The 21,353-nt window shown below is 47.3% G+C and overlaps 1 protein-coding gene across 1 annotated transcript in view; it reads right to left on the reverse strand.

Annotated features, from left to right (window-relative positions):
- Positions 1-21,353, reverse strand: part of MORN3 (MORN repeat containing 3) — a 360,155-nt gene that overhangs the window by 329,258 nt on the left and 9,544 nt on the right. The gene's annotated exons all lie outside the window — the stretch shown is intronic.

Genomic DNA, 21,353 nt, shown 5'->3' on the forward strand with positions numbered 1-21,353 from the left:
TTGTTGTTGCTGACTTGCTTTCTTTTCAGAGGGGGTGGGGTACGGTTCACATCTGTTGGTCAATTTTTGGGTTCTGTGCATTTAGCTGAGGCTGCACTATTGGAGCATTTGGATTCATTTATTGGAATAATAAGAATGGCAGGGATTTGCATGTAATCACTTGGAATGGAATGGGTTAAACAACATAAAGAAGAGAATGAAAGTTTTGTCCTATTTGAGGGAACAAAAATGTGATATTGGTTTTATTTAAGAGACTCATCTGCTCAAAGATGAAATTGAGACCCTAAAAAAGGGGTGGGTTGGGAGGGTTTACGGTTCATCCTTTTCCTCTCGTTCTAGAGGGGTTGCTATTGTGATCAGGAGGAATGTCCCAATAAAAGTGTTGAAAGAGGTGTCAGATCGGGACGGGAGGATGGTGGCATTACTAGTTAACATATGGGGGATTGTAGTGACATTATGCAATATCTATGCCCCCTCTGTGGATGATGGGTTATTTTACAGGGGAGTGGCTCAAACATTACAGGATTTGGGCACGAATAATATCATTTTAGGCAGTGATTAGAATACTGTCTTGGACAAGAACATGGATAGGATTGTGTCTGAGGCGAGTGGTCATGTTGATCGCCATTATCAATCCTTATGGGACTTACTAGAAGAGCACGCCTTGCAGGATTGTTGGAGGTTAACTCATCCATCGGCAAGGGAATATAGTTTTTATTCGGGAGCACACTCGGTATTCTCTAGGCTGGATATGATTCTGACAGCTAGGAAAATGACGGAATGTCATAAGGCCAGTACATTAGGTGATATACTGTTAACGGATCATGCTCATGTATCGATGCACATTGCAATGGATGGTGCAGATCGGAAGCAATATACATGGAGGATGAATACTGCAATTTTAAAGGATGATGAGGAGGTTGAAAAATTAAGGTCTGAAATAGACTTTTTTGTGTCTGTGAATTATAAGGATGGCATCAAACCTGGAATTGTGTTAATGTTAATGTTAATGTTAAAGGACATTTGTACCGTGCACTATCACCACCGTAGTGGTCCCTTGGCGCTCTGGCGGCTCTGAAAAGGGAGAGGGGGGGTTGAGTTAGTGAGAGGAAGCAGGAAAAATGCAATAGAGCAGTGATGTGCTGTTGGCGGCCTCAGCTCGGTGGGTCCGTTGGCTGGGCCTGGGGTGTTTGCGGCCGGTAGTCGTCGTGTACTGTTTTGCAAGGCTATGTGTGTTTTGTTTTGTTGTTGCAATGTAGTGAAGTTTGTGCGGTTTGTTGTGCTGTAGGTTTTGGTTGTGTTTGGAGTTTGAGAGGTGTATGCAGAAAGGGAAGTTGTTAGTAGGGTTGGTTAGTTTGCATCTCTATCCTGAATTGAAGCTCTCGGCTTGCGTAGTCTCCCCTGTTGCGGCTCTGTCCTGATCTGGGTCTGACTGGCCTACAGGTTCCTTACTCCTCTGGCCCTCACCTCTAACATGCTCTCTCATGGCTCCCCTTATCCTCCATTTAGACTCTAGTGGCCAGTGTATCTGTTAATGAGAACCTCTCAGGTAGTGGGGATTGTCAATGTCTCGATAATTCCACACCAACGTGGTACTTGGCGGTAATTAAATTGTGGTGGGGGCGAAAGAGTTGGTGGGATTGTCTGGGTTAGTTGACTCAGTCTCCGTGTGTGCCGCCTGTGTTCCTGTCTATCCGATGTCACCCGTCCAGCTGCCGTGGGCTTTACTCTCCCCGGTCCGGGATGTCCGTGTCTTTTCGGTTTAGTTATCCTTTTTTACCAGTTTCGTTTTTCAGGTTTAGTCTGTGGTGTTGTAGAGCCAGGTTTTTAGTGATTTCCTGAATTTTAGGTGATCTTCAGTGTTTCTTATTTCCTTTGGGATGTTGTTCCAGGTTTTTGCGGCTAAGTGGTAGAAGGAGGTGCCTCCAAGTTTTTTCTTGAGGTATGGTTTGAGTTCCAGGCGGATTTCGTTGCTCGATCGGAGGGGTCTCGTTGGTTTGTAGACTGTTATTTTCTTTTGTAGGAATTCTGCTCCTTGTCCACTGATTGCCCTGTGCGCTATGCACATTGTTTTGAAGGTGATGCAATGTTTAACTGGGAGCCAGTGTAGGGTTTTTAGGGCTGGAGTGATGCGATCTCTTCTGGATAGTTTGAGGAGTAGTCTTGCTGCTGCATTTGGATACGTTGCATTTTCTTCAGGAGGTATTCAGGTATTCCGAGGTAGAGGCTGTTTGCATAGTCTATTTTAGACATGATTAGGGCGACGATAGTGAGTGTTTTGTGCGCGAAGGAGAGGAAAGGTAGAATTCTTCTTGCCGCCCAGATGAGGAAAAAGCATTTCTTCACTGTTACATTTATTTGTGGCTCCAGGGTTAGGTTGTTGTCCATTAGGACTCCCAGATTTTTTACTACCTTCGATGGTGTTGATGCGTTTCCCATTTCTGTAGGCCATGGGATGGTGGTTTCGTTCTCTTGGTCTTTGGATACGATCATGATTTCTGTCTTTCCTGGGTTGATTTTCAGGTTGTTGGCATCCATCCAGTCGAAAACTTCTTTTAGACAGTCGGTAAGGGATGAATGGTCGGCATCAGTGTCATTGATTTTGTATATGATCTGAGTGTCATCTGCGTAGTTATAACATATAATGTTGTATTTTTTGAAGATTCTGATGACTGGAGTCTGGTAGATGTTGAAGTATAGTGGAGATAGTGAGGATCCTTGTGGTACTCCACAGTCGTTAACTCGTGGAGTGGATTTGAAAGGTTTTATCCATACGGTTTCTGTTCTGCGGTTAGGAATGATTTGGTCCAGCGTAGTGCTGTGTCTGTTATGCCTAGGTTTTCTAGTCTTTTGGTCAGGGTGTCGTGGCTAACTGTGTCAAAGGCTGCGGAAAGGTCGAGCAGAATAAGGGCTGAAGTAGTGTTTGAGTCTGCGTTAGTTTTGAGGTTGTCCCAGATGGATAGTAGTGCTGTTTCCGTTCCTCTCGCTGGTCTGAAACCGATTTGAGCTTGGTCCAGCAGGTGGTGTTTTTCTACGTGTTCTTGGGTTAGTTTATATACGTAGGTTTCTAGTAGTTTCGCTGGGTAGGGGATGTTAGAGATCGGTCTGTAGTTGGAAAGGTCATCTACGTCACCACTTGTGTTTTTTAAGAGTGGCTTGATGTATGCTGATTTGAAGATCTTCGGTCCCTGTTGATAGTGATAGATTCAAAAGGTTTTTGTAGTGTTCTGCTGGCGATCCTTGAGCGAGGATTGATTTGTAGATGTCTGGGGGGCATGGGTCCATGGGTGATCCCGCTTTCTTGCTTCGTTTAACCAGCATTGCGAATGCCTCTGCTGATATTTCAGGAAAGCTTCGGAGTTTGTATTGTGGTTCCGAGTTGGGATCGTTGGGTTGTATGTTGTGGTTGGTTGGTCGCTTTTGTTTGGTTTGACGGATGTCGTTGATTTTGTTTTTGAAGTGATCTGCCAGGTCGTTGCATAGTTTTTCTGAGTGGGTTGGGGTGTTATCACAGCCTGGTGGGTTTCTCATTTCTTTAATGATGCTAAACATTTCTTTTTGTGTGTTGGTGGCATTGTTGATTCTGTCATCGTAATGTCTTTTCTTTGCTTTTTGAATTGCATTCTTGTATGCACGGATTTGTTTCTGGTACAGTGTTTTTTTCCATGGGTTGTATTCTTTCCTCCATTCCAATTCCATCTTTCTGTTTTCCTTTTTCATGTCATTTAATAGTGGGATGAACCATATACTTGGAGGATGAATACTGCAATTTTAAAGGATGATCAGGAGGTTGAAAAATTAAGGTCTGAAACAGACTTTTTTGTGTCTGTGAATTATAAGGATGGCATCAAACCTGGAATTGTGTGGGAGGCTTTCAAATGTGCTATGCGTGGTTACTTGATTGGTTTAACGTGTGGTCTGAACAAGAGGCGCACTAGTAAGCTAATGGATCTTGAGAGGAGAGTTAGTGAATTGTCTAAAAAAGTTATGAGGGACCCGACAGACTTGGAGCGAACTAAGGTCTTGTTGAAGTTGAAGAGGGAACTTAAACATGAATTTGATGAACAAACAGAACGGAGATATCATAATCAGAAATGTGTGTACTTTGAATGTGGAGAAAAGTGTGATAGGTGGTTGGCCTATCGGCTGAAGAAGAGGTAATCTGAGAGATCAATATCTTCGATTCAAGCTCAGGATGGTTGAGTCACGTTTGATCCTAAGGAGATCAATGATATCTTTCGGGATTACTATGCTACTTTATATAGGAAGGACTTAGGTTCACCAGCTAGCTGTGGGGACTTTCTGGAAGGGGCGCAATTGTCCAGGCTCTCTGAGTTGGACTCAAATTTGCTTGATGGGGACTTGTCTTTAGATGAGATTAAGAGGGCAATTTTTAGGCTGAATGAAAGGAAGACGCCAGGGCCAGATGGCTTTCCTGTAGAATTCTATAAATTATTGCCAAACTCGGCGCTTAAATTGTTGAGAGATATGTATGTGGATTCCTTGAGGGAGGGCCCTTTACCAACTACCACGAGAGATACGTCGATAACAGTGCTTCCGAAAAAGGGGAGAGATGAAACACTGCCCATGAGTTATAGACCAACCAGTCTTCTTAATACGGACAATAAAATTTTGGCGAAAGTCCTGGCTATCAGACTAGAAGTTTTACTACCTGATTTGATTGATGTGACCCAATCGGGTTTAGTGAGAGGCAGAAAGACTTCGAGTAACATTCGGAGGCTGTTACACACGATTTCTAGGGCTTCTGATTCACTAGATGGTGCTGCGGTCTTCTCGTTAGATGCTGAAAAAGCGTTTGATCGTGTAGATTGGAATTTCCTCTTTTGTGTGTTGGAGAAAATGGGTTTTGGAGTACGGTATAGATCGTGGATTGAACTGTTATAAGAAGAACCTACAGCTGATGTGAATACTAACAGCAGGCGCTCAGACCCATTTAGACTAGAGAAAGGGACTAGACAAGGGGGCCCACTTTCACCGCTACTATTTGTTATTGCTGTTGAACCGCTGGCAGCAGTGATCAGAAACGTTCTGGATATTTGCAGAGTCTCGTGTTGGGGGTTGCAGCAGAAGCTATGGATGTTTGCAGATGATATCCTATTGGTCCTCTGGGACTTGGAGAAATCTTTACCGGTTCTTATGGAGATCTTGGCTGAGTTTCATGATTTTTCTGGCTTTATAATTAATTTTAAACAAAGTCAGAGGTACTTCCCTTGAATTCTTGCTGTAGTAAACAGTATGTTACAGGTTTGGGGTTCAGGTGGTGTCGTGATAAAATGCAGTATCTCGGAATCTGGATTACTCCCAATATTAGTGGGTGGGAGAAGGAGAACATGAACATGATTGTTGTAGCTCTTAAGAATGACCTAGAGAGGTGGGGACTATTGAATCTCTCGTTATGGGGGAAAGTAAATGCATTAAAAATGGTTTCAGCTCCCAAAATAAATTATGTTTTAAGCATGCTACCGCTTAATATTGAGAATAGGTATTGGAAGGAGTTGGACAGGGTTGTCCAAGGTTTTTTGTGGTATAAGAAGCCCCCTAGGTTACGATTATGGAAGTTACAATTGCCCCTAGAGAAGGGTGGCTTAGGTGTCCCTAATTTCAGGGCCTGCAACAGCGATTTATGGATTGACAACTTTAGGGTTTCAGACTATAGACGGTTGAAGGCTGCTATTGGTGGGCCTGTTCCTCAAGTGAAGGTGGATGTGGACTTTCTCACTAGGAAATCAATGGTGGGTGAGAGTGGCCGGGCTAGCCGGGTGTACAAACAGATTGTGAGGGAATATAAGGGCAACGATGGGCTGAGAGTCGAGTGGAGCAAGAGGCTTGGTGTTGTGATAACAGTAGATGCTTGGACGAGGATGTGTGCTAATGTCAGTCTATGTTCCCTGAGCCTTTCTGAAAGAATGAGACAAATAAAGATCCTGAATATGGTGTACTGGACCCCGGAAAGATTGTGGAAGAGGGGTTGGAGGGATGGGCCGGAGTGTTGGACATGTGTTGTTGAAAATGGTACTTTCGAACATATGTTCTGGACTTGCATGAAAGTTAAAGTTTTTTGGAATGATATAGGAGGTGTTCTGGAAAGTGTCTTGAATGAACATGTTTGTTTGGATTTTGAAACTCTAATTCTGGGGAATGATGTCAATTTGGAGGAGTTGTCTAATTGCCAGAAGAAATGGATATTTCAGGGGGGTTTTGATGGGGAAAAAAAATCATCCTACGAAATTGGAAGTCTAGTGTAGCACTATTAAAGGAAGATTGGTTGAATGAAATGCACAGTCTTGCAGCAGTTGAGAAATGCATATATAGGAAACATGGCAAGGCGGGATTGTTCGAAAAGATTCGGGGTAGATTTCTGGCAATGCACTGAACCTGAAATTTTTCTTTGTGGTACTTTTGGTACTTTATATGTGAACTGTGTACATACTGGGGAAAGGGGGGGGTAGGGATTTTGGAGTTATTATGTTTTAATGGTTTATTCTTGTAATTTGTATATATTTGTACCTATTATTGTTATTGCTTTTCTGTGTGTAAATCATAAATAAAGTTTAAAAACATTTTTTTTAAAAAGGAAGGGCCAAACAAAGCACGTCGAATGAGAGGAGGAAACCCATTGTTGTAAGAACACTTCATGCTACGATACTGAGGTCAAATGCTACAATCAAACTTCAAAAACTAAATGTTGCGAAAACTGTTGCATGCCTGGAAATTGAAAACTACTGGCCAGATTTGCAACAACTAACACAAACAGGAAAAGTGCTGAAAACTACTGGGCCAGATTCGCAACAACTGACACAAACAGGAACAGTGCTGAAAACTACTGGGCCAGATTTGCAACAGCTGACACAAACAGGAAAAGTGCCGAGAATATGCTTTTTTCAAGTGCAATATCTTTAGACTGAGCAGGCCACCTTATCCTCAAAAGGTAAACTGTGAATTTCTTGCAGGCTTGCATATATTAGTGTCGGGACTGTATGGCAGGCTCCCATCACCACCGTGAACGTTGGGGACACATTTCACAGTGACAGGCCCTTAAAGGTCATGTCACTGTGAAATGTATGCAAAAAAAGCATTTCTATACCTATTTGGGGGACAGAAATGCAAGTATGAAAGCAGCGGTTTAAACTGCTGCTGTCACACCTAAAGAAAAATGCATGACGGCGCCAGAAGTGACCCTGTCATGCTTTGCGCATTTCAAAGCACATCTATTTGTGAATTGAGGATGCGCACTGACATGCACAGAAACACCCCCGTCTTTGCTTAAATGAGCAAAGGGGATGAGAAAGGGCATCTGAATGTGCACATATTTGATGTGCACATTCAGTCCCACTTTGAGAATGGGGCACACTATTTTTTTGGTGAGCAAGCAGTGAGATGCATTATCAATTGTGCCAAAAACGGTTTTAGAATCTGACCCACCTAGTTCCAAGTCCTAGAGTGAACTGGGAAAACTGCTTGGTGTGAAACCACTGCCTGCTGGGATATTGAGTCCAAACTACTTGGTGTGAAACTGCTGTATGTTGGGACATGTAGTTCGAATTCCCAGAGCGAATAGGGAACAGTAGTTGGGTGAGTTCATGTCTTTACAGCATGGCAACTGTTATATCCGCCTTACGCCCCGCTACGTGGTGACGTAAGGCGTACTGAATAAAAGCCCCGCCCCCGAGCAGGAAGGGCAGTTCCGGGGCATGACAGCAACGCAACTGCGTCCGTGTCTTCTGTGCTCCCGCTGGAGCTGCTCAGCGCGGCCTGGGGAGCCCAGGCCTTCACCCCGTTTCCCGCCGACGCATCAGCCGGGAACAGGAACATGACATTGGTGACGAGGCTACTGATACGAACGGTGCACGCGATGCCCAACTAATTAAGCCCTCGGCAGAGGCCCAATTTTTGGAAGCACGGTGGGGGGCCCATCCCTCACCAGAAAAAAAAATTCTTCTTTTCTCATTTTCGTTTCTCTTTGCCTCCGTGCATCCCTCAGGTCCACTCCACAAAAGGGACCAGAACTACCTGGCACACATCCAGCAAGGTGAACACAGTGTCCTCACATCAAATCCTGAAGGCCCGGAAACGACTGGCAGGCGCTGTGGGGGTCCACCTGTCTACAAGAGGAGATAGGCAAGAGCAGTGAACCCATACCTCCATCACATGACGGCGGAACTAATCTGGGATGCGTTTACCAAGGTGAGGGGGCATTGCAACACGTACAAACAGGCAATTACCGGAGCCACGCACCATGGCGACAGGAAGTTCGACTGCCAGGCCCAACACGCCCTCCAGAATGGCTGCAAATCTGTCACCATCCACGTCGCACGCACGCCCTCAAGGGGGAACGTCGATCGCACTTGGCCCTTTCGATCCATACACTGAGCCGTCATCGGTTGGCCCCCGTTGGCAGCTGTGGTTGCAGAAATTCGAGATGGCCATGGATTGAAAGACATCACTACGTCATGAAAACTGAGGTCGCACCTCCAACTGAGTGTCGGGGATGATGTCCTACGCATATACAACTCGCTGGCAATAGCTGATGGCCTTGACGTCTACCAACAAACCAAGGACACGCTCACGGCCCACTTCATGCCGCAGCTCAACCCCGATTACGAGACATTCATATTCTGCACCACCACTCAGCTCGAGGACGAGAAACTGGATGCCTACCACACCAGGCTACGGAAACTCGCAATCTCATGTGAATTCACTGACGTTGAAAAGGAAATCCGTCAACAGATTATTAATGGGATGCACTCAGAAAAGCTGAGGAGAATGGTGCTCAGTGAAAAAGGAATATCTCTGACCAGAATCCTGGAACTTGGCCGCCAGAGGGAGTTGGCTCATGCCAGAGCAGCGCACATGGGTACGACCCTGCAGAAACTCCAACTGGCACTCACAACGGCAACGGTGGCCCAAATCACAAACCGTCAATACACGAGGGAGGAGGCTGGCAGTAATAACGCACATTTCAGATAGCAACCAAGGACTCCAGGACCCACGGAATGTGGGTGGTGCGGAGGACCTCGCCATGGCAGACGCAATTGCCCGGCCCAAGGCACCACGTGCGTGGCATGCGGAAGAAAGGACCACTACGCCAAGGTCTGCAGATCATCGGGGCTGCCACAACAGACCCAGACTCCCCAAGAGAGGACCCCAGCCTCAGCAAAGGAGAAGAAACAGGCCAGTGCTCGCTGAGTCGAGACTGCAAATTCATTGACCGAAGAGGAAGGGGACGATGCAACACAATCCCAACAAGGGGTCGCGAATGAGCAATGGAGGAAAGGAAAGAAAGTGTATCTGGTTTCAGCACTGAACTACAGTGACACCACTCCCAAGCGGAAACTAAGGAGGCGGAAATGCAATATAGCTATCCAAGGACAAGACACGCAAATGACCATAGACACGGGGGCATCTGTAAACGTCATGCCGCTCACTGCATTCGGCAAACTACGGCCCCCACCAGTCCTGAAAACAACGGACACACTGCTATTTGCGTATGGGTGCAAAACTCCACTGCCCATAGTAGGCCGGTTCCGGACCACACTCAGAAAGGGTGACAAGTCACTACAGTCCAAAATCTATGTGGTGGACGAATTGAGTGTCTACTAAGCGGAGACGCAGCGGAGGACCTTGGTCTCATAAGTTTTATATGCGAGGTGAACGAGTCACAAGATATCAACAGCATTCTCGGGAGATACCCGAACCTCCTCAAGGGGATTGGGTGCCTAAGAGGGAAGTCCATAAAGCTCCACATTGATGAGTCCGTCCAACCACGAGCAGTACGACACCGAAGAATGCCATTTCTCATACAAGGGCAGGTGGAGAAAGAGCTCAGGGCACTCGAGAAAGCGGGCATCATTGAGGAAGTGACTGGACCCACACCATGGGTGTCGCCCATGGTCGTCACCAAGAAACCCAAACAACCCGGGAAGGTGAGAATATGCATTGATATGCGCCTCCCCAACGCAGCAATAAAGCGGGAGCGCCACATCACCCCAACCCTTGATGAGATTGTAGCAGACCTCACAGGCTCCAAGGTATTCTCGAAAGTCGACCTCAATGCCGGGTATCACCAACTGAAACTTCACCGTGATTCCAGGTACATCACGACATTTTCCACTCACATTGGCCTACGAAGATACATGCTGCTCACCTTCGGGATCTCCCCTGCAGTTGAAGTATTTCAGCAAACGATCCAGGAGGTGATACGCGGCATCCCAGGAGTATTAAACGTCAGTGATGATATCCTCAAACACGCAGAGAACAGGGAAGAACACATACGACGGCTCCATATGCTACTCACCAGGCTGGAGGAGGCAGGCCTAACAATCCACAAGGACATGTGTGAATTTCTAAAGGGGGAGATCTCGTTTTTTGGGTACACTTTCAACAGTGCAGGCATATCGGCGGATCCCCAAAAAGTAGCAGACATCCAAGCTGCTTCACCCCCCATGTCACCAACGGAGGTACGCAGTTTTCTTGGAATGGCAACTTACTGCGCGAGGTTCATCCCCAATCTGGCGACGCTATCAGAACCATTGAGAGAACTCACAAAAGCCAGCACAAAATGGGCGTGGGGCCCTGCCTGCCAAGAAGCATTCGAGAAAATCAAGGCATCACTCTCGGCAGACACCACCATGGCATATTACGATCCCACATTATCGACCGAACTGTACGTTGATGCCAGCCCGGTGGGCCCAGGAGCTATCCTCATACAAGTGGCCAACACAGGAGAATCAATGCCAATCGCATATGCATCACGCGCCCTGACGCCGACGGAGCAACGGTACTCCCATATTGAAAAAGAAGCGATCGCAGTATTGTGGGGCTGCCGCCATTTTCATCTCTATTTATACGGCCGAAAATTCAAGGCCTACACGGACCACAAACCACTACTCCCCATCTTCACTGGCTCATCCTCACACTCTCCGGCTAGGATAGGGAAATGGCTACTCCACCCACAACAGTATGACTTTGAATTAGCATATCAGCCAGGCAGTGGAAACCTAGCCGACTTCCTATCGCGACACCCACGAGCAGCCACACCGGGGGAGATACACACAGCGGAAGAAACGGAGGAACACATTTGCCAGGTGATACACACCATGAAGCCAAGGGCCATCAGCATTGAAGACATTGTAGAGGCCACGCAAGCTGACCCGTGCTGTGACTTAGTCAAAGACACGATCATATCGGGGGAATGGAGGTTCTTCCTACGGCAGATTCACAATCGTACGGCTGAGGCAAAAGAATTCCTAACCGGCATCTTCGGAGTGAGACAAGACCTATCGATCACAGAAGAAGGACTCATTCTAAGAGGAACCCTCATCGTCATCCCCACAAGCATGGAGGACAAAATTGTGGTGTTGGCACACGAAGGTCACCAAGGAATGGTGAGAACCAAGGCCCGGATCAGACACTGTGTCTGGTTCCCACAGATCGATGGGAAAGTGGAGCAAATAATCAGCACATGTCTCCCATGCCAAATAACGGGGGCACCACCCTCTCCCGAGCCCATACTATCAGCGGAGCGAGGGTCCTCAAGATGGGATGCCATCAGCATAGACTTCTGTAAGATCCAAGAAGGCATACACCTATTGGTGGAGTTCCACGACCACTCCAGGTATCTAGAAGTCGAAATCGTGACATCCACGGTGGCGGAGGTGGTGATACCAGCGATGGAGAAAATGTTCACCACTCACGGCCTCCCAAGGCGGATTCGGAGTGACGATTGTCCACCATTCCAAGGAGAGGAGTTCAGGAAATACCTAACCGAACTCAACATTCAGTACCATCACATCATGCCAAGATGGCCGCATGCCAACGGCGACGTCAAACGCTTCATGCGAACAATAAACAAAGTCCTGCGCCTGTCACGCGCAACCTCAAGCACCTGGAGAGTGGACCTCTACAGATTCCTGAGGAATTACAGGGTGACATCACACAGCACCACAGGGATACCGCCGGCGGACATAATGTTTGGGACCATCATTAGCTCGTCCATCCCGCATCACCCGAGCAGAAGCATGGACACATATGACAGGGCACGCACCAAACGGAGGAGAACCGCGGCCAACGAACACATGAGCAATAAGAGAAACGCCAAGAGGTCCTGCCACCGAGTAGGCGACCAAGTGGTGATGGTGAGGAATCCATCCAAGTCCAAACTAGACACACAATATGACTCCGTCCCATGGAATATAACGCAAAAGCATGGGACCATGATAACAGCCAGGAAAGGACAGAGACAAGTCACTAGAAATGCGTCTTGGTTCAAAACAGTCCCAAAAGACCTATGGACGGATGGTGCACCGCAACACGAAGAAGAAGACGACCAGCTAAGAGAATATGAGAGCATCCACCAGGAAGGCGAGATTTCATTCGAAGGCAGAGCGGAGGAATTGCCGAGTGAACCAGTGTTGGGTGAGCCGGACTATGAAGGTGAGCAACCTGAGGGGAGTCAGGGGATAGCGCCCAGGGGCGGACGATATGAGCCAAGGACTGCGCACCGGCCCCCAGCCAGGCTCACAGACTATGAGTGTAGTAGAAGAACAGCCTGAGTGACTACCGAACTCACTGTAGAAGACACTACCCAATGTTGCTTTGTGTTGTTAAGGTTTTGGTTAAAATAAAGGAGGAATGTTATATCCGCCTTATGTCCCGCTACGCGGCGACGTAAGGCGTACTGAATGAAAGCCCCGCCCCCGAGCAGGAAGGGCAGTTCCAGGACATGACAGCAACGCAGCTGCATCCGTGTCTTCTGTGCTCCTGCTGGAGATTCGCAGCTCGGCCTGGGGAGCACAGGCCCTTCACCCAGTTTCCCGCAGACGCATCGGCCGGGAACAGGAACATAACAGCAACTGTGTGGGTCCCAATCATGGGATCACTTTCCATGGCATTCTTACTTGGCACTCTCCATGTTTGGTGCGAGGCCTCCCACCCCCCTTTCACCCGGGGTGTTGTGTCCCCCAGCACCTTCCCTATCTGGCAATTCCACACTGCATGCTTCTTCTGGCTCCCTGCGTGTTGCTGGGCTGACGGTAGCAGCGCGGTAAAGACCTGCACCGCATGCTTTGAGCTGTTAATACCCACGCTGCTAATGTCAGCTCGGTGAAGTCATCCACGCCTTGGGTCATGATTACCTATCATTTGCACCTGTGATTAAAGTTGAGCAAATGCACTTAGCACCAGTTGTGTTGCTTCATAATATGGACTGGACCAAACAAGCTTTGTTGCATTCCATGTTATCTGATAACCTTTACAAAACAAAAGAGGTGATGGATGGACGGTTTAGAATTAATCTTAACATCTGGCATTGCGCTGGGCAACCCTCCAGACCATCCCTCTTTGCCTGCCAAGCCATTACAGAAGGGGCAAGACCATATGCAAATCAGGCTTGGTCCCGCCCCAAAAGGGGCAGTCCAGCCCAAACTGCTTGGTCACTCACGCCCCTTCTGCACAAGACCACAAGTATACGCAGACATGTTTCACCCTCGCTTTTCTGGTTATAGTTTGTCTCCCTGTGTGATCTCTGATGCCCAGACATGGGACCCTCGCTCGCTGCACCTTAGGAAACCAAGCTGCACCTCACTGAGGAGGCCCAACAAGGATGAAACATGTCTGGGGTTGCTTGCATTTCCGTGCAGAGGGGACCTGGCCTAGCAGTTCGAACTGGGCTGCTCCCATTGGTGGCAGTACCTAACTGATTTGCATATCGCTGGACCCCTTCTGCAATGGTGCAGATGGGCTAAATCACGGTGGAGTGGAAGGTTGCCCAGAGCAGTGCCAGTGGTTCAGATTCATTCAAAACCTTCCACCCATCACTATATAATGTTTGTTTGTTTGTTTGTTTATTTTATTTCTATAGCGCTCCAGACCCGGGAGTAAAAGGGCGCTTAGTACAGGTTACAAGGCACAATACATGGTAATAAGCAGTGATACTTGAACAACAGTTACATACAGAATATACAATCAGTGGAGTTGATAGCAACCAATAATGACATAAATGAGACATGTGCAGTAGGTACAGTTTATAGCTAAGTCTAACCCAGAGGTTGACTTTTTGTCAGAAGCCATCCGATGGCAAGTTTCCTGAACGACTGGAAGGATTTGGATGACTTAATATTCAGTGGCAGGGCGTTCCACAGTTGGGAGGCGAGAACAGTAAAGCTCGAGCTTCCGGCTCTTTTAGAGGAAAATCTAGGTACTGTGAGACATAAGGTATTGGAAGATCTCGTGGTCCTGATGGAAGATTTCATGGTGAATTTATTAGTCAGGTGGGGGGGGGGCTAAATGGTTGAGTTTGTAAGTGAGGCAGAGTGTTTTTAGATCGATTTTATGTTGGATGGTGAGCCATTTGCATGTGGTTCTAGTGGCAGAGATGTGCTCACGCCTGGGAATGTTTAGCACTGCCCGTAGCGCATTATTTTGAAGGACTTGGAGTTTGCTAATTATCGCTTGGTTAGCCCCTAAGTAGAGGCTGTTGCAGTAGTCTAACTTAGATTGTATAAGAGCTCTGGCTACCATGAGGCAACTGTTAGAGGAAAGAAATGGTCTACAGACTCTGATTAGTTTTCCAGTATAAGCAGTGGCTGAAGCGGTCGAGTTGACTTGCTTCGTGAGTTTAATATTGGCATTGAGATAGAAGCCAAGTGTTTTCACGTTTTTGGCGACTGGGATGGCATTGCCATCAATTATGATGTTGGAGTAGTTGGGACTTAGTTTTTTTAGGTTATTCGGTGAACCAACAATGAGCAGTTCAGTCTTCTCGTCATTCAGGCAGAGGCCATGTGTGGCCATCCATGCCTGAATGACAGAGAAGATTTCATTGATTCTGGCTATATCAGTATTGTAGTTGCCCGAGATGGTGAGGAGTATCTGGGTGTCATCCGCGTAGTTTGTGTAGGTGACACCAAGACGATCCAGTTTATCAAAGAGGATGACGGATCATAATCTGATGACTTTTGAACTAAGGCAAATATTATTGAAACAGTATTTGTAATAAGTTTGCATTACATACAAAAACAAATTTCCTATTCTAATTCTTATTATGTTATTCAGCAAACATAATAAAAAACGAATCTGCTTAATGTTTATGAAAGCAATCCATCCTGAGCTGGTCGGGTAAGGCCCAGGGGTGTACGCTAGAAGCCTGAGCACGGGGCACTTGCCTGATTCCCGGCGGGGAAGATGGCAGCCTCCTGCTTCTGAGGAAGCTCGGTGCGGGGGCTTTGCCATGTGCTAAACCCCCCATTCTGAGACTCGTCATTGCATTGGTGGCCGCGCCTTCCCTCCCTCTCTTCCCCGCCGAGTACTAAGGTATGTTATGTGATATTACTGGGACTCACACCATGCACCCCTGCCATTTGCATGAATAGTAGGTGCTTTGGCAGATGGGCAATTGAGGTGGCTGGGACAGGTTAGGGTCTTAGTGAAAACATTTTGATCATTCAGATTGAAGCAGAACCCTTGTGCTCCATTCCCTATCATGCATCGGGAAAAATGTGTGCTACATTTGATCCCTTTTTTTGCACAAGTCAACATTTTGATAATCTGGTGTGAAACCGATTGTACCATCTCCTTTTGTTTCATATGGGTCCCACAGACTTCCATTAGAAAGAACACATGGTTTAAAAGACCAAAATCCCCTGCAATGACGTCACTGGAGTGGGAACATGATTTCCCTGTTGCACTGCATCAGTAGATATCTAACGCACCTTCGTCGTCACCTCCCGGAAGAGTCCATCTGTGAAACACAGGCTGCTGGAGACACAGAGTACACTGCGGCGCTAACCAATTCTCTATCCGTGTCATGTGTCATGCATCATAAAAGGCAAGAAAACAACTCAGGGGTCACTGCTAAGCTGGGGCTCCCTCTTTAGTCTGAGGAACTTGTGCCCCTTTCATCGACTCCTTGCTCCAAAACAACACGTTCTTCCTTAATAAGCCGTTTCTCTAGTCCTCAGTATAGGTGTGGAGCAGCGGTGTTGCTAGGTCTGGAAAAGATCCAGGGCTACGCTAAAGTCGGGCCTCAGGGCTACATAGCCTTTTGGTTGTAGCCCCTGAACTTCAAACCGGGGCTACAAGCAAAAGACCTGGGACTATAGGACCCCCCCCCTCTCTTAGCCCTCTCCAGCCCCCCCTAGCTACGCCTCTGGTGTCAAAAATTGGATATAAGAACTAAAAAGGAGCACTACAGGCAAGAAATAATCAATATAATATTGTGTTCTCATATGGCGCTTCATGCCAGACTCCTCCAGCTTCTAAGCACTGTAATAACAGGGGTTATGTATTCATCCATTTTGAATGGAAGTGGAATTATCGACCTCAGAAAGATGTGGGATTCGAACTTGCAAAGTGCATGCGGCCCTCGGGCCACATATCAACGTTTTATTTGCGCAGCTTTCCAACCTTGCCACGGGGCCTCCATCCGGGCCCAATGCCTCTCAGTACCTTCTCTTCCAAGGGGAATTAAACACTATATCAATATAGAAAATGCAAGCAACAGTTCCTAAACAAGGTTCACAATAAACATGTTCGCTTATCCAAACACATTACTCTTTGCATATTATAGCTTATCGAACATTTTGTTCATTCTAATGAGTGTCGATGCGATCCGTCTGCAACATAAAATTGTAGATGGGTAACTCTGAACAAAGGGGTCCTATATTCATAACCCGAGCTGCGCTCTTGTCTATCAGATGCCACTGGGAACCCCTTGGTGGAATATATCCCTATTGCCAATAGTTGGACATCTGCAATTCTACATGGTCATACTTTCCAGGTACGAAATCTGCCTTGTAGAAAACCTTGCTGGTTGGGTCTGTGTCTTGTGTTTCACGCCTTAAGGTTGACTTGTGGGCAGGGATCAGCGAGAAGGAAACGCCTACTCATCACAAGGTGAGGAAAGCTCAAGAGCTCAATTCAGGGTCAGTGCTGAGCCCAGTAGCTAGACAATGGCCGTGCACCCTTAAACTGAAGGGGAGACAAATTTCCCTTTTTCCTTGTCTCCTAATCCCACTTATAAAGTGATGTACTTGTGAACACGTGAATTGTAAAACTACTGATTTTGTTTCTCTTAAACACCTAGTATAGTCATTGTACATTTGTTGTTGTCAGAGCTGGAATCTAATGAGGCACAACATCCATTACAGGCAAGGACTAGCAACAAGGCTCATGCATTTGCCCCCACACTATACAATATCTTTACCAGACCTCTCTTCTACATCCTGGACTCACAACGTATCACCTACACGAACCAGGCGGACGACACGCAAGTCCTCCTCCCTCTATCTGGCGACTGTGACACTGAATCCAAGACCCTCAACGCCGCCTACACCGCCATCCAAGCTTGGATGGCCATGAACGGGCTGGGCCTCAACAGTGACAAGATGGATCTGCTCTTAATTGGTTCCACTGAAACAATAAAGAAACTTGACAATCAATACCTCCATTTCACGATAGACAACATCAAAATCACAGTCTCTGAAACAGTAAAAAAAAAACAGAGACTACCTAGACTCAAACCTCTCTATGACCAGGCAAGGCATACCACGCCAAGCTACTCAATGCAGCTAGACCATTCTTGTCCAAAGATAACTGCCTCACCATTGTCAGAGTCATAACGGGGTTTAGGCTCGACTACTGCAATGCCCTCTTTGCATGCAAGTCAGTAAAAAACATGGAAAAACTCCAAACAATCCAAAACAGCGTGCTCTGCGCAGCCACTGGCATCCCAAGAAGGGACCATATATCTGCCGCCAGGAAACAAGCCCATTGGTTAGCCATTAGAGAATGTATCCTCTTTAAGACTCTGGCTCTAACCAACAAATGTGTCAATCAAACGGCTCCCCCATATCTGACCCAAGGAATACACAGATCTAGATCCTCCAGACCAACCAGAACACCTTATGCCAACATGCTCACAGTAACCAAAATCAAACGAGCCAGAGCAGGCGGCGCCAGCTTCCCATTCTTAGCAGCCTTACAATGGAATGCCCTTCCACCACCCCTAAGAGCAGAAACCTCCCACAAAGCCTTCCGCAAAGCCATCAAGACACTACTATTCGCCTAAATACTGGATTATAGACACACATTGTTCCCACTATGTCTGCCCGGACTACAGATATGAAATTGTTCTACAATGTGCCTGCCCTGGCTAACTGCATGTAAAGTTTTGACAAATGTTGCTACAAATGCCTGATTTATGCCTCATGCAACTAAGTTCATTACCTGTAAAATGCCTGATTTATGCCTCATGTAACAAAGTTCATTACCTGTAAAATGCCTGATTTATGCCTCATGTAAGTAAGTTCATTACCTGTAAGAGTGCCTCGATGCCTCTGGGCTGTTTGCGCGCTTTATAAATTTAAATAAACAAATAAATAAATAAACATAACGAAACGGGGAAGAGTGGGAAAAGCCAGGGAGACAGAAGGGTACAGACTAAATCACAACATGTAGGAGAATTAAACATAAGGGGGAGAGAGAGGGACGTTCTAAAAGGATTATTGGGGATGATGGGATGATTGCCTATATAAATCATTCAACATCCTGAAACTCTCATGTAATATGGCATCTGCGTAGTGTCTATTCCCATTGGTACGGTCTCAAAGCACTGTAGGTGAACGCCCTCGGGGGACCGAAGCCCGTGAAATGGGAGAATCATCAGAGGAGTATAGAATGTGTGTGTGCATTTTAGCCAATACGCAGGTAGGTAGGGGAGGACAAGTCCCTGCTAGCGACCCATATCGAGCGGGCTTGTGGATGGGCACTGTGAGGTTATAGCGAGAGTTTGCGAGTAATGAAGACTGATTATGTGTCCAGCTAGACTGAATTTCTGTCGTGGAACTTAGCTGCATTATAATGGCAGAGGTGTTGTGCAATGTGTCTTCAAGTAGCATGTGACTGCAGATGAGTGCGGGTGGGTGGCTGTGCCAACGGCTATCTTCCATTGACATGGAGTGTGATACTTACCAGAGTGTCCTGGAAGGTTTCTTGCTTCATTTGTTCCTGCCCTGCGTTCTGCTGGGGTCCTTTCTCTGCGTTGCTCAGTACTCATTTGCTATCCTAGCCTATTTGACAGTGGGTTAAAATGGCACTGGCAGGGTATAGGGTTCGTCAGGACACTGGGGACAAGAGCCAGGTCATCAGAGCCTACCAGAAGGCATGGTGATCATCTAAGCGGCAGATGCTGCGGGCAATCATGTTTCATATTGTGGGAGCCTGGGCGGAAAAGGAGGATAACCCTATTCTGGTCAATTTGAAGGGTGGGATGACAAGGAGGAGTGCAGTGCCTGATCTTACGTTTCTGTTGGGTATGCACGGGGTGACCTTGTGTTGAAGGTTTTCTGGGTCTGTTATGTGCAGAGCATGGTGGGTGATGCACATAGCTTTGAAAGTGGACCGTCGCCTGACAGGGATCCAGTGGAGGACAAAGAGGGTGGGTGTGATGTGCTTTCAGGGGGAACAGGGCTGGGAGGAGCCTAGCTCCAGTGTTTTGGATCCTTTGGAGCTATTGAGTTGAGAAGCAGAGGAGCCCAGGTATAGGGAGTTAGCGTAGTGTAGGTGGGAGAGGACGATAGTCATGATTGCAGCGACGGTGGGAGGGGAGGCTAGGAGAGGTAAGGAAAGATGTATCGGACAATGCAAAGGAGTAGGTAGCACGATTTAGATCCAGTGTTGATGTCATGTGAAAGTGTCAGATCTGCATCCAGGGTACATCCCAGGTTCTTTATTGAGTTGGATGTGGCGGGAGGAGGGCCTAGGGGGGATGGCCACGGGGTTGGTTGGGAAAAGAGGGCAGTCTTCCCGTAGCTCATGATTTTGGTTTTTATGGTGTTGAGGAGGAGGTGGTTGGCCATCATCCAGTGATGAATTTCTGTGAGGCATGATGAGAGGTTGGGATGGGGGTTGGAGGAGGTGTTAGGGATCTTGAAGATTATCTGGGTGTTGTCTGCGTAGTTGTAGCAGGTTAGGTTAGGTTGTGTGAGCAAATAAGATCAGGGAGGATGCTGAGGTAGAGATTGAAGAGAAGGGCGGATAGGGAGGCGCTCTGTGGTACTCTGTTGGTGACATGGCGAGGGGTCAAGGAGAAGGAAGGAGGAATGAGGGTGATTTGTGATCATTTAGTGAGGAAGAAGGAAATCCAACATAATGCTGTGTCCCTGATGCCGAGCAAGTGGAGTCTGTGAGGGTGCAGTGATCAATAGTGTCAAAGGCCACCGAGAGGTAGAGGAGGATAAATGCGGCACAGCCTTCTGAGTCTGCAGTTCTTTTGAGGTCATCCCAGATGGAGACTAGGGAAGATTCTGTTCTTTGAACTGGTCTGAAGCTGGACTAGGCAGAGTCGGGGAGAACGTTGGATTTGGCGAAGAGGCAAAGCTGTGAGTAGGCTGTTCGGTCAGTAGGTTTGGCTATGAAACAGTTGTTAGAGATTTTTGGTAGTTGGCCGGTAGGAGGGGGTCAATGGAGGATTTTTTGAGCAAGGGTTTGATGTGTGATGTCTTGAAGGCGCGCTGTGAATATACCTGAGGTGAAGGAAGAGTTAATGATGGATCTTTCAATGCTGCCTGCACAGGTTGAGGAAAGGATATATTTACAGAGGACGGGTGGGAATAGATCTCCAAGGGATCCGGATGGGCGACTGCTAGCAAGTAGCTTCAAGAATTCTGGCCGTGATGGGAGAGAAGGAGAAGATAGGGCAGGCGGTGGGAGGGTTTGTTGCGTTGGGCGAGGGTGTAGGCAATCGGGCAGGAGTGCTGCTAGTTTAGAACTGATGGGGCAGTTTCTTTCCACAGCTATGTTGTCGAATTGGTCCGAGAGGGTGTCACAGAGTGCTTGGGAATGGGGGGAGAGGGAGGAAGTTCATGGAGGGGGACTTGAATTCTCAGATGATCTTGTGGAGTTATCTGCCGGCGTTACAGGCATTAGACATCCTGTTCCAGTAGAATTATATTATTGCCTTCTGGATTTCTGCCCGTTTGATCTGACTGTCTTATGTAGCTCTATACTGGGGCGATGGGTGGGCCACCATCTGCGTTCCAGGGTGTGATTGTGTTTTGAGGGATTTGAGAGAAGGAATGAAACATCTAGGGGGAAGGGCCTTGTCTGTGGGAGGAGGATCTTGTCTGGGGGCCTGGTATGTGGGAGGAGGATCTTGTCCGGCTAAGTGGTCTGAGAGCATTCGATAGCCATAGGTCAAAATGTCTGATGGAGGTCAGACTTCCCAAGAGGGGGAGAGTGGGAAGGGATGCAAGTATGGAGTCAGCCAGGTATGGGGTTAGTATGTCCTTGTTCCATAACGGGAAGCAAGTCAGCGGTCCAGGGATAGTCAAGCGAGG

Source organism: Ambystoma mexicanum, chromosome 10 (genome assembly GCF_040938575.1).
Source record: "Ambystoma mexicanum isolate Mex_15411 chromosome 10, UKY_AmexF1_1, whole genome shotgun sequence".
NCBI classification, from domain to species: domain Eukaryota; kingdom Metazoa; phylum Chordata; class Amphibia; order Caudata; family Ambystomatidae; genus Ambystoma; species Ambystoma mexicanum.